The sequence below is a fragment of the Triticum urartu genome, chromosome 1A, assembly GCF_056163025.1.
Source record: "Triticum urartu cultivar PI428250 chromosome 1A, HENAU_Tu73, whole genome shotgun sequence".
Taxonomy (NCBI): domain Eukaryota; kingdom Viridiplantae; phylum Streptophyta; class Magnoliopsida; order Poales; family Poaceae; genus Triticum; species Triticum urartu.
Window position 1 is genome coordinate 8,038,811 of NC_141873.1, and position 15,000 is coordinate 8,053,810.

Consider the following 15,000-nt stretch of genomic DNA (forward strand, 5'->3'; position numbering starts at 1 on the left):
CACATAAGCAATAAAGCCAATAGACCTTGAATAGCCTGTATGAAATAACTTGTGAAGAGGATTTACTAGAGTCTAAAAATCTTGTACGCAAGTTGGCACAGCGCTTTCAATCAATCTCGCTCATCTGGTCTGCCCGGTCAAATCAGCGATCATGCCCCCCTTATTCTAGCGGAGGAACAGCTTCATCAGATTCATTCCCTTGCTAATCCGCCTTCAAGCCTTGTTCCTTCTTCCGCTTCATCTATCGTAAAATTCTATATGCCACAAATAGAAGTAGAAAGAAATCCTAGCAGTCATTGAGATTGAATCCAGAGGAAATCGCAATCCAATTACCATGAGAGCGAATTAACAGAGTCAGTTCAACTAAATGGTCAAAATCAGAATAAAGGAAGGTAACGAAATACTTCATTAACAAGGCCCGTTTAATTAACAATTTTAGCTTTCTTTGCTCACCAGCTTTTTTCTGCGCCCCTTCACTCACTTCTGAATGACTCCTTTAGCACTCTCTTTTGGTTGGTTACTTCATTGAAATAGAAAGTACATCTCTAACTCCCGGCTAACGCGAATCATTCAAAAACTACTACTTATTGGGTTGGGCAACCGACACGTGAAATCGATGCCGGGCTACACTTCCTTCAATTAATTGTTTAGGTTTACTTTGGCGGAGCATTCAATCCAGGTGTGGGAATCATTCCGACTTCATGTATTTGCCCTGCCCTAGCCTCTTGGGAATGTAGGTGTCCGAGAATGGAAGCTCGGCAACAGAGCAGACCGGAAGAAGTATGTACCTCATGAAGCAAGGACTAGCCAGAGCTCTTAGTATGGCCACTTTTGCAGGATGAATCCGTTCACTGCCTGCTTCTCTATCGCATTGGACCTAGAAAGAGTGCAAACAGGAAGCATAGATCCTTGAGAAATAGAGGAGCTATGAGTGCTGTCTACAACCTCTAATGTTCCAAAAGATATAATCCGTCACTCGCTCCAGAGACCTCAGTACCGTGCTAACTCCAAGAATTTCCTTCTTTACTACATAAAGCATCAGCTGCTAGATAGAAAGCAAAAGCATTTATTTATAGCTGACAGTTAGCTTTCGCTTGATTTCTTTCTTATAAAATTACATTTTGTTGATTGTAGATTGGGTCGGTGTAAATAAAGGGTGAGCTCCAAACTACAGTGGGAAAGGCCGAGTATACACCAACCATACTTTGGAGTGAGAAGGAGATCCTAACTAACAAAATAAGGCATCTGATACTATGCTGAAAAGTCCCGTTTGGTCACTTTTCAAAAGAAGGATGCGCCGCTATTTTATCATCATCTGGCACTGCTTGACTTGCTGTCACAGCTTTTAGCTTGAACGTGGCACTAAAGCCTCCATGTCAACTAAAGAAAATAGTTCAAGACAGTAGAGCACAGAGGGAATTACCAACATGGGTTCAGCATTTCGTTTAGTGAATGCGGAGATAAAAGCAGCTGCTATTGATGTGCAATTGGACCGCTCGCATCACTCCTTGACACGAAGGCTATAAGAATCAAAGGAAATACTGGGCGTAAATGACTTTGGAGTTCAAACCTGGCAAAGTCCTTACTTACTCGGCTCCAGGCCAAAGAGATGAAAAGACCCTTTATTTAATATGGTCACGCCCATGAGAGAAAGTCTAGCCCTATCAACACCTTCTGATCCTAGTTGGCTCGAGTAAGGCAGGCTACTTGTAAGCAATCTAGAGAACATTGAACCTCATTGAAAAGAAATAACTTCCGGCCAACATAAAGATCCAGCAACCTTTTGCCTGACCTCAGCTCTGACGCATTCCTCCTAGCCTAGATTTTCACTACATTCTTTGGGATCAATGCCTACTTCTTGAACTTGAAATACCTATATCCCTTCTTCGATAAGTGGAATGTTTCGCTTGAGCGTCTACTTTGGCGAAACCCTTGTTATCTATGCTATGTATTTGTGGCCTAGCCGTCTATAAGGCACACGTTTTTCATACGTGAGGCTATAGAAGGAAAGCAACAATCCTGGAGGAGGAAATAGTTCACTTGTTGGGCACCTGGGCTCCCTATTCGTAAATTCACTTACATGACGAGCAATTAACAAGGCGTGCTGCGTTTGAATGACATGTTATTTGAATAATATTGCTGCTATGTCGCAAGTCTCAGTCTGGACAGAGATACCAGGTAAACGGAGTGCCAGTGATTGCCTTGGTTGATAGTGGCAGCACGCACTGTTTTGTAGACCCCAAAGATTGTGAAGCGGGCTGGTTACGACTCAACTCCGTATAAACCTATGGAAATCACAGTAGCAAATGGCGCTAAGATGTATTGTGAGCACAAATGTGATGGCATTCTATGGATAATGCAAGGGAAGGAGTTTCAGTTTGACATGAAAGTCATGGAGGTAGGTTCGTATGAGGGGGAGATTGGATTTTGTTGCTATAAGAAGGAAGGGCCAATTATTTTCTCAACTAGTGCACCATCCATAACACTGGTCAAGGAAGGAAAGAAAGTAGTTTGAAAGGGAATTCAGGATCAGACAAGGAGGTCAGTAGAAAGAGGAAGGGTGCAGTTACAACAAGGAGAGATTTGTATGCTCGTGCAAGCTTTTCCAGTGAATGCCACCAGCAAAGAAACCAGAATACCTAACAGTATGAATAAGTTACTTACCCGAGACTCTGACATTTTCAATGAGCCAAAAGAGTTACCACCAGACCCATGATCATGTAATACCTCTTCTGGAGGGAGCTGAGCCGATTAATCTCAGGCCGTATAGATACTCGCACGATCAAAAGGCAGCCATTGAAAAGTTGGTCGATGAAATGTTAGCAGCTGCTGTGATTAGGCCAAGCTCAAGCCCTTTGCCCTTTTCAAGTCCTGTACCTGTAGGTAGGATGGGTGGGAGTTGGCGATTGTGTATAGACTACAGGAAACTAAATAGCCTTACCATTAATAAAAATATCCCATTCCTTTCGTGGATGAACTCTTGGAAGAGGGCAGTCCCAAATGAAAAAAAGCCATTTATCGATCCCAAGAAGCAAGTGAATTAGTTTTATTGCTTTTCTTCCTTTAGCTTCTGTTTATTGCAAGCACATATTTTATAGTATTATTTGAGATGCTGGAGTAAAAGGGAGTCAGAGGTAAGCCCTAGCTAGCCGCCCCCCTCTTCCCTATCAGCTGAGAGTTTGCATTCGCCAGTGTGCCACCATTCCTTATTCATACTGTACTTCACTTCTCTATGCTTCAGGCATTCCGCTTTCATCTTGTGATACCCTAGACCTGTTTCTTTGGATCCTTAACTACAAAAGTAAGCACCTCCCCTAACTAATTAGTTAGTATCGAGAGACTCAAAAATCATTAAAGTTGAGAAACAAAGGTACTCTTGCCGATGGAAGAAATTCCATAAATGTCCCATAGAGTCAAAAAGCTGTTTTCAGGAACCAGTATCAAAACTTGACCCATTAGCTGCTGCCCTACTTCATCCAAGGGCTAGCTGTGGGTGTGACTAAATCCCCTCCTTCCTTACTTAATAGTTATTTTAGTCTCCTTGGGCAGTCGACCCCTTCAATTGGTCATGCTTTTCTTGTTTCTCTGGATTCGTTAGGCATGCGACAGGCGAGCAATCTCTTGATACTACGCCTAGCCGTGGGCTTGCTCTTCTTTTTGACCTTGCTTGATCACTCACTAATAGGGATTGGGCTGATCCAGGCATGCAAGCACTCAGGTACCCTTTTCATCCACTCCTTCATCCGCTGATTGTCGCTGTCGATGCCCAGCTATTTAGTTTGGAAAGTGTTAATCCGAGTAGTGAGCCCTGTGGCATACCTCTGAAAGTACCAACGCTTGCACTTGTTTGTGTTAATGGATCTAGCAAGACTCTAATATGATTTCTAAGGATTTGAAGAACGACGTGTACATGTTTCATTTCACCTAATCCATCATTTGAGGAGTGGGTTTCGCGATTGGGCTCAGATAGGGGTAAAGAGGGGGAACGGAGGCAGAGTTGATAATTGTATGGTTTCCCACTAAGCGCGAGCATAAAACTTAATCCTTCCTCACCGTAACCATGGTGTCAAGTTGATTCGCACCGGATATCGATACCTTCAGCCAAGACCCATTCTTAAGTACAAGCTAGTGGTGGTGTCCGGTCGAAGGAAGTTAGTGCTAAGCACTATTAATATCGTATCGAACCTGATGAGTATTTTAGAGTATCTTTGGACCCCAACTGGAACAGGAACGTTGTCTCTTGATTTCTTCTTTGAATTCAGGTATCAATTCAATTATGATATGAAGAAAAGAGAGAAAGAATTAGTTCCACCAAAGGAACCCCAGTGAAATGCCTTCCTGGCTATCAAGCATTTTGCATTGCTCAAAGCCTAGAATCTTGTATCTGGGAACTGGGAAGAAGATAGACGGTCAACGGCTGTTGCCAATAGTCCTGAATCTGCAAAGCTACTGCAAACACATGCAACACAGGCTACAAGAATGAAGAAACCATGAAACCAACCTAAAATCACTGCCAGCACTTAGTTAGTTAAAGCCCAGGAACCACTTGTGTTACACCGGTGAAGAAGAAGCTCCGAAAGCTGTCCGAGGAGCCAGCCATAGGTGGGTTCTTTACTGGCCATAGGTAGGTCCCTTACTGCTGGATCCTCTAAGTAGGGAAAGATCGTAGCTAGTATGAATTGGAAGAACGATCATACCAAACCCAGGATCCTGCAACTATTCTTCCTTCATTCAAGACTCGCTTTTCTCGCGGGTTGAATGAGTGAGCCTTGGCCATACATACTGAGATTCAACAGTCAACTTTGGAGTCCGTCCTAAAGCCCCACCAATCTACATAGGTGATACCAGGGTAGGTACTTGAAAGACGAGAATAGAACCCATGCTGATGTACCTTAGCTTTTCCGCTCTTCCAATCCTAAACAAGATCATAAATAAGAGTCCCAGGCCGCTTAACGCCCTCTTAGCACATATGATAGGAGCTGGCATACAGAATTACAAGAAGTTGGTACTTTTTCCAATCCTTTCTGCTTTCTCACCAGCAAAATAGGATCGATCGCGAAACAAAGAAATCTTGCACCTCACTTCTAAGATGAGCTAGCGCTCGCATCACCTTTAGATATCCTATATTTTTGATATTCAACAAGTAGCATTTCCACGGCATTACCACAAGGATTTCCTGTTTCCCCGATCCACCAGCTACGTTCGCACACTTCCAAATAGTAAATGCTCCCGCGGTTGGAGTTGAGACTTTCTTATCCCTCTTGTTACGACGGATCGAGCATATGATTCTTTTCTTGATTGAAATCATTCACTTTTCCTTGAAATCGTCACAAAGTAATTGGAAGAAGAAGTGCTTGAGAAGCTCATGGATATATTCTATGGTGGCTTCTCCAATAGTTCGAGCCATAGCTTCATTTCATTGTTTCTATAATTTTCTTCACTTTATCATTGCCCTCAAGTACAAGTAATTTATGACAAACTTTCTTTCCCATGGTTCGGGTGGGCACGGATATGGATAGCAGGACAGGAGTGAAGATCCCTCAGCTAAGGGCTAGACCGGACGTTTCACTGTCTGATGACGAGTGGCACACAAATCAACCTGAGAAGGATTCTGCTATGTAAAAAGTGTTTCTATAAACGAATTGTTTAACGCCAAGATGCCAATAGCAATGATGGATAAAGCAACTCCCACGAGTAGGGCTCGAAAGCCGGGGACTCTCCTGGCAAAGAATCTGAACGATCTGAGTTCTTTTCTGAGAAAGAAGAAGATGCAAGGCATGGATCCAAGCCTGAAGGCGACGTGGAGTGTTATTATTATCGTTACTCCAGAGAATGGGAGGCACTCTCTTCTTGCAAAATGCAGTTTTGAAATCTGTAATCTAGATGATTCTGGTTGAAGGGGACGATGCAGCCTAGCGGTTACGAACTTTTTGTTCGATTCAAAGGATTTCCAATTGAGTAAAGCTATGGTGGGAAATAAACTACCAATTAGGCAATGCACGTCTCTATTTATTGAATTCTCTGGTCTAGGCAACCCGAAAGCGTTGTTTAACAAAGACAAGTCTGAATTTGAAACGCAATCCGGCAGAGAAAATAAACTTAAGTAACCACCAGTTGAAACTGAGCGAGGATGCCTCTCCTAATGGAAGTTACGGGCTCAAACAATACCTTATGGTAGGCAACTTTGCTACCCGAGCATCTCTTTGTTATTAAGAACGACATAAATGTTGATTTTCTACTCTCGGGAGTAGGTAAGGGGGACTATGCCCAATAAAATAGGGACTACGGTAGGCATGAAATGAAACTTCTTATCTTAGGTACGGAATTCCTCCACATTAAGACACCAACCTGCCCTTGACAAGTCAATAATCAATCACTAGATTTAGGATCACAAGCCGATGCGATGCTTCACGTCGAAATGGGTTAGTCTGCATCTGAGAGACCCCGCCTAGCTCTAAAATGGTTTCAACCTTTCCTCGACCTCATGGAATGAACTAACTCATATGCAGTGAGCATATTATCATAGACATCCCTCACGATAGCGAACTTGAAGAAGAAGCTGTTTCGACATCTACTTTATCCCAAGTGCAATAATGCTCCAAGTACGGGTTTTCGAATTCATTCCTCGCTGACCGCGCGTCATCTTCAGTTCACGATTGAGGCTCAGATGGAGACTGATGAGATACAGGCTCTGGCTAAGGTTGACATCCAGGCTCTGGACAAGCGATAAGAGATACTTTCTGAAGGATCCAGCTAAGAAAATGAAATGGGTTAGTGGGAACAAGTAGCTAAAGCGCAAAGGTAAGGATGAGCTCGAAAAGTGCAAACTTGAATGATAGCTAGTGGTGGATTGAGACTTTTGAGCTTCTCCATCGATCACTTTTGCGGAAGCTGAGTCCTTTCTTTTCCAGCAACTTCAAATCAGAAAGCCCCGACTCCCATAAAGAATGCTTGCAGATCTTTCTTTTTATTACGATGACGATATGGACCTCATTACTGTCTCATTTTCTTATATTTATATAAGTTCTTTTTTTGGATTCGACATAACAAGAACAGAATCACGCTCTGTAGGATTTGAACCTATGACATTGGGTTTTGGAGACATACGTTCTACCAAACTGAACTAAGAGCTCTTTCCGGGAGATAAAGCAGTAAAGAAAAGGATGATTTTTGCACCGCATGCATATAGAAAAATGAAACTCTGAATTTTGTCCAATTTGAATCGATCTCAATTGATCCCTCGTTACTGCCCATAGGAGAAGTAATAGGTAGGGATGACAGGATTTGAACCCCTGCCTTGTTTTCCACATCATAATTTATTCCTCCATCTATATACAACTTTCTTGTCATTTCTTCTTTTTGGTTTCATATAATAAATGATATACATCTGAAACCCAACCTAACGTATAAAGAATGAATATTTATCGGTAATGCTCAGGAAGAAAGAAGGGGTCATCTTTTTGATTTTTATTCCACCCTCATGTACCCCTCTTTGCATTTGTTCTAAAGCCTATTCAACCTCATATCACCTAGAACAAGTCATGGACTTCTTCAATGAAAGAAAGTCTCATGGAAACGTTTTCAACGAAATAAGAACCATACAAAATAGATTTCTTGATCTTTTTATTTAGGAAAACGGATTTTTTCGCAGTTTTTTCTTTTATCCTAAAGATATGCGGAACGAGTGTATTATGAAATGTTCGTTGTCTAGCTTTGCATACATCGCTACTTAATCGTTTAGTGGTTATCGATGAAATTACTTCACCATAGAGAAAATATTATGGAAGTTTATATATATATATATATATATTATTGGTTGCTTTTGTTTATGTCCAATTGGAAAAGTTGATCTTCTAAATTCATATGTTTAGCCTAAAGTACATAACTTGTGTTCCTCCCTAGTTCTTGCAAAGCCACCTAATCAAGCCTCACCTCATTTGTAGTTATAACATGTTCAGCTGAAAGCAAACTCAAAATAAAATGGGTTTACTATTAGTAACACATATACTTTTTTACCTTAGCTCTTTCTTTATTGTTCATTGAGCAGTTCAAATGCTTTGATTGCTTATCAGATAAGAGGTAAAAAAATTCTTCATTCGTTTATTTTGTTAATTCAAAATTGCATTCAAATCCATTCTTTCTCATAACTTGAGAATATGTACAGCGCAGAACAGAAAAGAAGGCAGATTTGATGAGTTGTAGGGGCGGACCCACTTCCACTGATTTCTTGCGGGAAGGTTCTATAAGGGAAGAAGAATCAGAGCTGTGACCTGGTAACCTTGATTTCTTTCGGAACGCCATTACGAGAGTAACAAAGAAAGAATAACGTAGATAGGAAGGAGCGAGCCGAGCCCCAAGGATAATGAATTGGTATGCTGGGTGCTTACATGAGCAAGAAGCCAAGTCATCGATAATCAAAGAAAGGTGTGAGTGAACGAGCCCAACTTTCCGATTCAAATATGACTCCTTTCCACTTTCAACAAATAGAGAAATCTCCGCTAGGCTAGCAGTGGGTAACCAACGTAGTGCCCCATTCGTTCCATGACATCCAATCAGTTCTCCTCGGATTCCAATCCAATCTCCCAATCAGTGAGAAATAGACGGTCGGATGAGATCTCGAACGTTGTCCCTACCTACTGAGGAATCAAAAGTGTACGTAGAAAAAGAGAGTGTTGGAAATGCATCGAGGAGAACTTACCTTGTGAGTCACTACTCCGGCACTGGGCAGGAATACTACTAGCGAGGCTTATAGGCGGCTAGTTCTTAAAGAAATCTGTCAGCTATAACCTAGCCTAGTGAATCTGGTACGCCCGAAGCACGAAACTAGATAGGTAGCCTACCTACGACTAGAAAAGTATCGTATTTTTTTTCTTCCAGTAAATCTTCCACTGATTCCTTCCATTATGGAATATCATTGGGAGTGTATTTTCCCTCTCAAAAAAGGCTTCGCCCTCACTTCACTGAACTTATTGGAAATGCCTAGGACAGAGTTCATTCACTTGCCCAGCAGCCCTACTCCTCATAGTTGATCCGAATTTCTATCCCTGATTGACTCAATCAGGAAGAGGAAGACTTGATAAAAGATGAAAAGAAAGGATTGATTACCTTTTTAAGTCAAGAAAAGAAAGGAAAGGGCTATTTATGAGTTTATGTAGATGAAGTTTTAGATTCTTGGATGAGCGGAACATCTTTGAGACAAATCTTCTCTACCCGGGTACATAGCTTCATCCAAACCATGGATCCACGAATTGTTGACTCGCTCTAGAAAAGAGCTTCGTAGTTGGGAGCTCTGAACCGATGATCGATATGGTTTCCTAGGATGAGAACTATGGTTTACTACTTGACAATAAGAAAGTTGTTTTATCTTTTTTTTTTCACTTTTTGAGGTGTTTTGCCTAGTCTGAATTTCCCCTTCTTCTATTTGATCAAGATGGATAGCAAAAAAGCATGAATAGGCCTACTGGGATGGAAGGAGAGAAGGACTGAACGAGAAAAGGAAATACCTCTTTGTTTACCTTGGAATGAATTGCTCAACTATTTAGGTAACGAAACGAAACGTTCATCTACGATCTTTCTTAAAGAAAGATAGGACTGTACGGCAGTTCTCGTTAGTAGATTCGCAGAACAGAAGAAGAAGTTCACTCTGACTTGCGCACTACAAAAAGGCAGCCAACGACTTCGGACGTACTCCGTCTTTCGAGCCTCTGTTTAGCTTCAAAAGATAAGGCGCTAGTGCAACGAACGCTGCTTTGGTGCGTCCCACCCCAACTAACTAGTGCTTGACTTGACTTTCCCCCGTGCCCTATCCAATGAATAAGGAGAAGGCCGGCCTATCAATGACCGAGCCAGTCTGATCTCCTTTATACTTACCTCAAACAATGAGCGAAGTCGAGATGTTGATGAGAAAGGGGCTTTTCTCAAGGCCAAAGAGTGCTCTTTGAAGGCTACTATGCATCCTCACGAATACAAGAGTGGTTTTTTCTGTTTTGGGTATAGCAGGACTTGAACCTGCGACCATTAGGTTAAAAGCCCAATGCTCTACCAACTGAGCTATACACCCGATTTTACAAGAAGGCTTGGTGCGGAAAAGAAAAGAGGGTGGCCTGGCCCCTTTTCTTCTTATCATATCACAAGGGCGCGGCTCTGTATGGTATAGTACTGTGGAGCAAGTTTGGGAGTCCTTTCCACTCATTGAGGATTCTATCTAAAAAAGAAGGTCAACGGGGGAGACTACAGTAGCTCGAACTCAGACTATCTACAAAAAAGGTAAAGTCGTCTTTCCTAGGGTTCGACCGAAAGGAGCTGTGTTCTATGGTTTGACGTTGTGGAGGTCCAGCACTCTTCTAAACGAAGAAAGAGGGGATTCGCGCTACCTCCTACTCCTACAGAAGATCGATTGGCGCGAACTTCCGATCGATTCCTTATTCATTGTTGCCGACCCTTACATCATCATAAAGAGAATCAAAATATCCCAAGAACCCAGCTAGGGATGAATGACTAGCGCTCAAGAACAAGCAAGGGATGAGCGCACGGGAGCGGCGTTGCTTGTTGCTTTATTATCACATTAGAGAAGCGGAACCTCCAAGCTCAGACATCTCGAACTCAGAAACTACCCTTCTATCCCACCCTGCTCCTCCGGCATCGGAAGCAGAACTACCTGACCGAAGGAGATAGACAGGAAGGGAAGACGGTCATACAAAGGCCGAATAAAGCTCTCTTGAAGCTGCATCTGAATAGACCTAGAGTCACTCAGTACATACGAACCCTTGAATAAATAAGAATTGAGAAGTATGAAATGTGGGCATCATAACAAAAAAAGAAAAAGACAGAACCAGTAAGACTAATGTCTACTTATTTATACCTTTGAGAGGTCCACTTAGACTATTATGATTTTCTCTTTAGCTACGTAGGTTATATAAGATTCAATTCAATCTAACAAGCGGACTGGACTACCTTCGGCTACTACAAGATATTTAGAAACCTAAGAAGCTGAGCCTACTTTACGCACTTAAGGCAGCAGCAGATGATGAAGAAATGGGCGGTAGATGATAATGAGAAAGGGCGCCCCTTGGCATTTCCTGTGGGGGAGTCTGATTGATCCAATCACGACGAATGATGTCAACCCCCTCTTTTGCGCCTAACTTGACTCTGATTCTCCCACTATGAGAGCTGATCCAGGGGCTAGTTCGGCTACAGAATGGAATTTACGAAAGCCCCCCGTCTTTCCGACTCAATGTATTGCCCTTTGGGACAAGGATCTGACGAGGAAGTGAGAGAGGGGACACCAAACATAGGTGCGTACCATTGCCCCAATCCAATGGACTATGTCATACAGGGAGGAACCCTTGGAGGTTGGGACAGAAAGAAAGGAGTGCTTCTGCTTCCTTCGAGCTACCAAACTCTTTCGTCAGGTGTGGGTCAAGTTCCCTCATTATTGCTTGAATTCCCCTTTGGGGAACGAAAAGATGGACTAGGACTTAAGTAAGGGAGAGGACAACCCCTGTTTCTGGCTTACCTTCAACGAGTGAGTGCTATTCCCATTCCTTACTTTGATCTGACCCTGTTCCCCGACCAGTTTGCTTGCTCACTAGAAGAGTCAAGCGAGAGCAGCTAGTTTAGAAGGAAAAGGACACCTGGGGCTATTCGGCCTCACTTGTCGGAGACTGAACTACCGCTCGCTTACTTGCTGATCAAGGAGGTCATTTCCACTTACTCTAAGCATAGAAGGAAGAAGATTGAAAAACTAACAAACAAATTGTCTTCAGCCCTACTTACTTATAGGCTGACTTGGCCCAGGAAACAAGGTTCTATTAGGCTTGCAGGGCTTAAAAAAGAATGAGCTAGATCGCAGGTATTTGGATACGAGGTAGTAGCGGGGTCTAGTCGAAGCGGTGTGCAAAGTGTACAAAGGCGAGTCTCACGGGCAGCGGCACGTGAGGGGTCTCCCGAACTTCATGGAAGACGCAGTTAGGGAGTTGGAAGATGCACTTTGGACTCCTACACCAGTAAGAATGGAACTGGAATAAAAAGTCGGGGTAGCTAGTCACTCCGTTACTGAGGAAAGAGAGGATGGCATTTCCATAAGTAGACTCTCCTTCTTACTGAATCCTTATCCTGCCCTCTCTACTCGGGAACAATTCATTCTTAACTCGTACATAAGTTCCGGGCGTCGACAAGAGAGTTAGCGATCTACAGCTGGTTCGGTGGACTGGTGGTGACACGGGCGGGCCCTCTACTTTATTTGCCGAATCCAATCGATCATGGGCGGCCCTCTTCGTTCACAGTCTTTCTTTCCTTTCGAATCCAATTGTTCCAATCTGACCAAATAGCAATTCATTGAAATCATTCGGGTCACCTATTTTTTAAGCACTTGACCAAGCCTATTTCTATAGAAAAGGACAGGAATCTATTGACTTTGAGTCTGTCTCCTACTACGAAATGGGAACTGAACACAGGATGGCAATAGTGAGAAAAAAAATCCCCTTGTACTACGTCATTATTTATTCGATTTTCCCTGGTAAGTGCTCCAGATGCAGTTGCTTTAGTTGACGTAGTTAGTGGAACCTAATTATCTGTTTCCTTTCATACTAGAGTTGCCTTTTGTAGATGAGAAAGCCAACAATTTTGCAAGGAGTTGATAATTGCACTTGAAGTAGTAAGTTTAAAGACAGTTGAAACTTAATGGCACCGTTTAACCAAGCACTCTTGTAGCTTCGGAAACTCCGTGTTCAGATCGGTGAGGCAAGAGACGAATTCATCGTCAGTTACCTCCACGATATCCAAAATACCCTCAAGACCATGAAGACAGATAATGAGAGTCAGGTTCAAACAATTCAAGGATTGTAAATACCATAACAGCAAAGTAGAATGCACCAAATTTTTCCTATTACCGGTTCCAGGAAGAGCACACCAAATGAAAGAAACTATTACTCAAAAAGCGAATCACATCTCGATCCACAAACTGCCAAAATCCTTTGTTATTCCATTCCCAGTGGAACGTCAACCTGTTTAACAACAATTTTCTAAGAAACTTGCTGAATTCTAAATGAAACAACCTTATTTTCAAGTGACAGGCAATATCCATTTCAACCAATTATTAAAGATAAAAGGGCTAACTGCACAGCTAATTGAATTCCTTTTCGAGGTTGAGTTCATCTTGAAACCGCATTTGCTTCCTAATTAAACTGAGAAAAAATAAGAATATTAAAAGAAAGACTCCACAGAACATGAATGAATTCAGGTATATCACATCAGGCTGATATGTGCCGGTATCATACCTGTTTCAAGATTCTGGCTAAGCCCTTCTTGTTGCCACATATCCAGTTTCTTCTAAGGTTTCTGGAATTGCTCAAGTTCCTGCTCAACGCTTCTTGTCTAGCTCCAGTCTAGCACTTGTACCAGTCACCTACCAGATCACGGCTTTGCTCCAATTCTACTCTCCAATTATGCAATCCTCTCAAAAATTGGGGCTTTTCTTCACTTCAGCACTTCCCCTCGCAGTGGATTCCACTAGGTTCTTAACCTCTTCCCAATTCTTAAACTGAAACCTGCGATGTCTAATCCAACTCGGCACCTAACCAGCTTGTCAGCATCGTAAGTTTGCCTCAACATTCCCCCTAGAAATACAAAAATAATGTAAATCTACTTTCTTTATTTATTAGGGATGAGACTTTCTTTTTCTTTTTCTATTTTCTAGAATAAGTATGCTCTGGAGCAAAAGGATTCGAACCTTTGCATGCCGGTACCAAAAACCGATGCCTTACCACTTGGCTATACTCCAAACGGGGGGAAGGCTCGATGAAAACGAGCTGGGATATAGATTTTTTAGAAGGAAGAGTTAGTTACCCTCGGTCTTCCTTCTTTCCCGGGAATCAAGGAAGTAGTAGCGGGACAGTCCTTTATTTCCCCCTTTAGACCAACTACAACAAGCTCGCTCCTTAGGTTAGCTCTCTGCTCTACCTATTTGTTTGCAATGCCTTGCTTATCAAAATAGGCCTTTCTGTAACCTGACCTTACGCTGAAAAACTGCACTTGTTGGCTCTGCGTCCACTGAAACTTATGAAAAAGAAATGTTATTCTATCGATATCTTCAAGAGTTCCCTAACCCCCTGACTGAGAGTGCTATGATGGGCTATTGAAGTTCGTCCCTGCGGCACGGCGGGGCAGTGCAAATCCTTTCATTAATGAAGTTCCGCCCTGACACTCCCATTATTGGCTTCCTTCCCTGGGGACCGCTCGGGCGAAGGCAGAGCATGGAATGATCGTAGGGGCATCCTTCCTAGGTGGAAAAGACGTGTGTGACTAAAACCAGGAGGAGAAATCCATTTTCAAATGGCGATAGAAAGAAAGGAATCACGAAATAGAAGAAAAAGTGCACTGTGCTGGCAAATGTGGAGAATAGCCATCCATCTTTCATCAATGAAATTGTTCCGTATGGGTAGCAAATACACATATCAGAAGAGCCAACCCGAAAGCACTTGCTTCAAAGAAGCAGCAGTTACCAAGAAATTCCTGTTTCAAGTCAGTATATCTCGATAGAACCAATTCCAATCCAGGTAGTGTGAACAGAGGATGTGGAAGTTCTGTTTCCTTGCCTTGTCAAGCATTTCATCTGACACTCTATCTATACTATAGCTAGATCAATTCCTATTCTTTCTTCCAGGCGACTTTACTCCAAAGAATTTTTCCTTCTTATCTTGACTCGATCTCACGAAATTGGATTGATTGGCACACCGCGCATCTGGCATTTGCTTCTCCTATCTATCTCTTCCAACTAAGCTGATCACTGGAAAATATGAAATCCTGCAAGCAATCATTCCAGAGCCAACTACGAAGATACCTGGTCTTCCACTCTGTTCACTGGAGGAAAGACAAGAAAGTAAACAATTCTTCAAAGGAATTGGCTCTACCGGAACAGAGGAATTGGCTCGCTCCTTCGCTCGCTGGGTAAGCATAGAATGCACACCAGTCTGGTATCAAAGCGTATCTACTTGAAAAGGA

The 15,000-nt window shown here is 42.5% G+C and overlaps 1 non-coding gene across 1 annotated transcript; it reads right to left on the reverse strand.

Annotated features, from left to right (window-relative positions):
- Positions 1 to 9,987: 9,987 nt before the first annotated feature.
- Positions 9,988 to 10,060, reverse strand: TRNAK-UUU (transfer RNA lysine (anticodon UUU)). The gene has a single exon. It is a non-coding gene; the product is annotated as a tRNA-Lys (tRNA).
- Between the last annotated feature and the right edge of the window lie 4,940 nt (positions 10,061 to 15,000).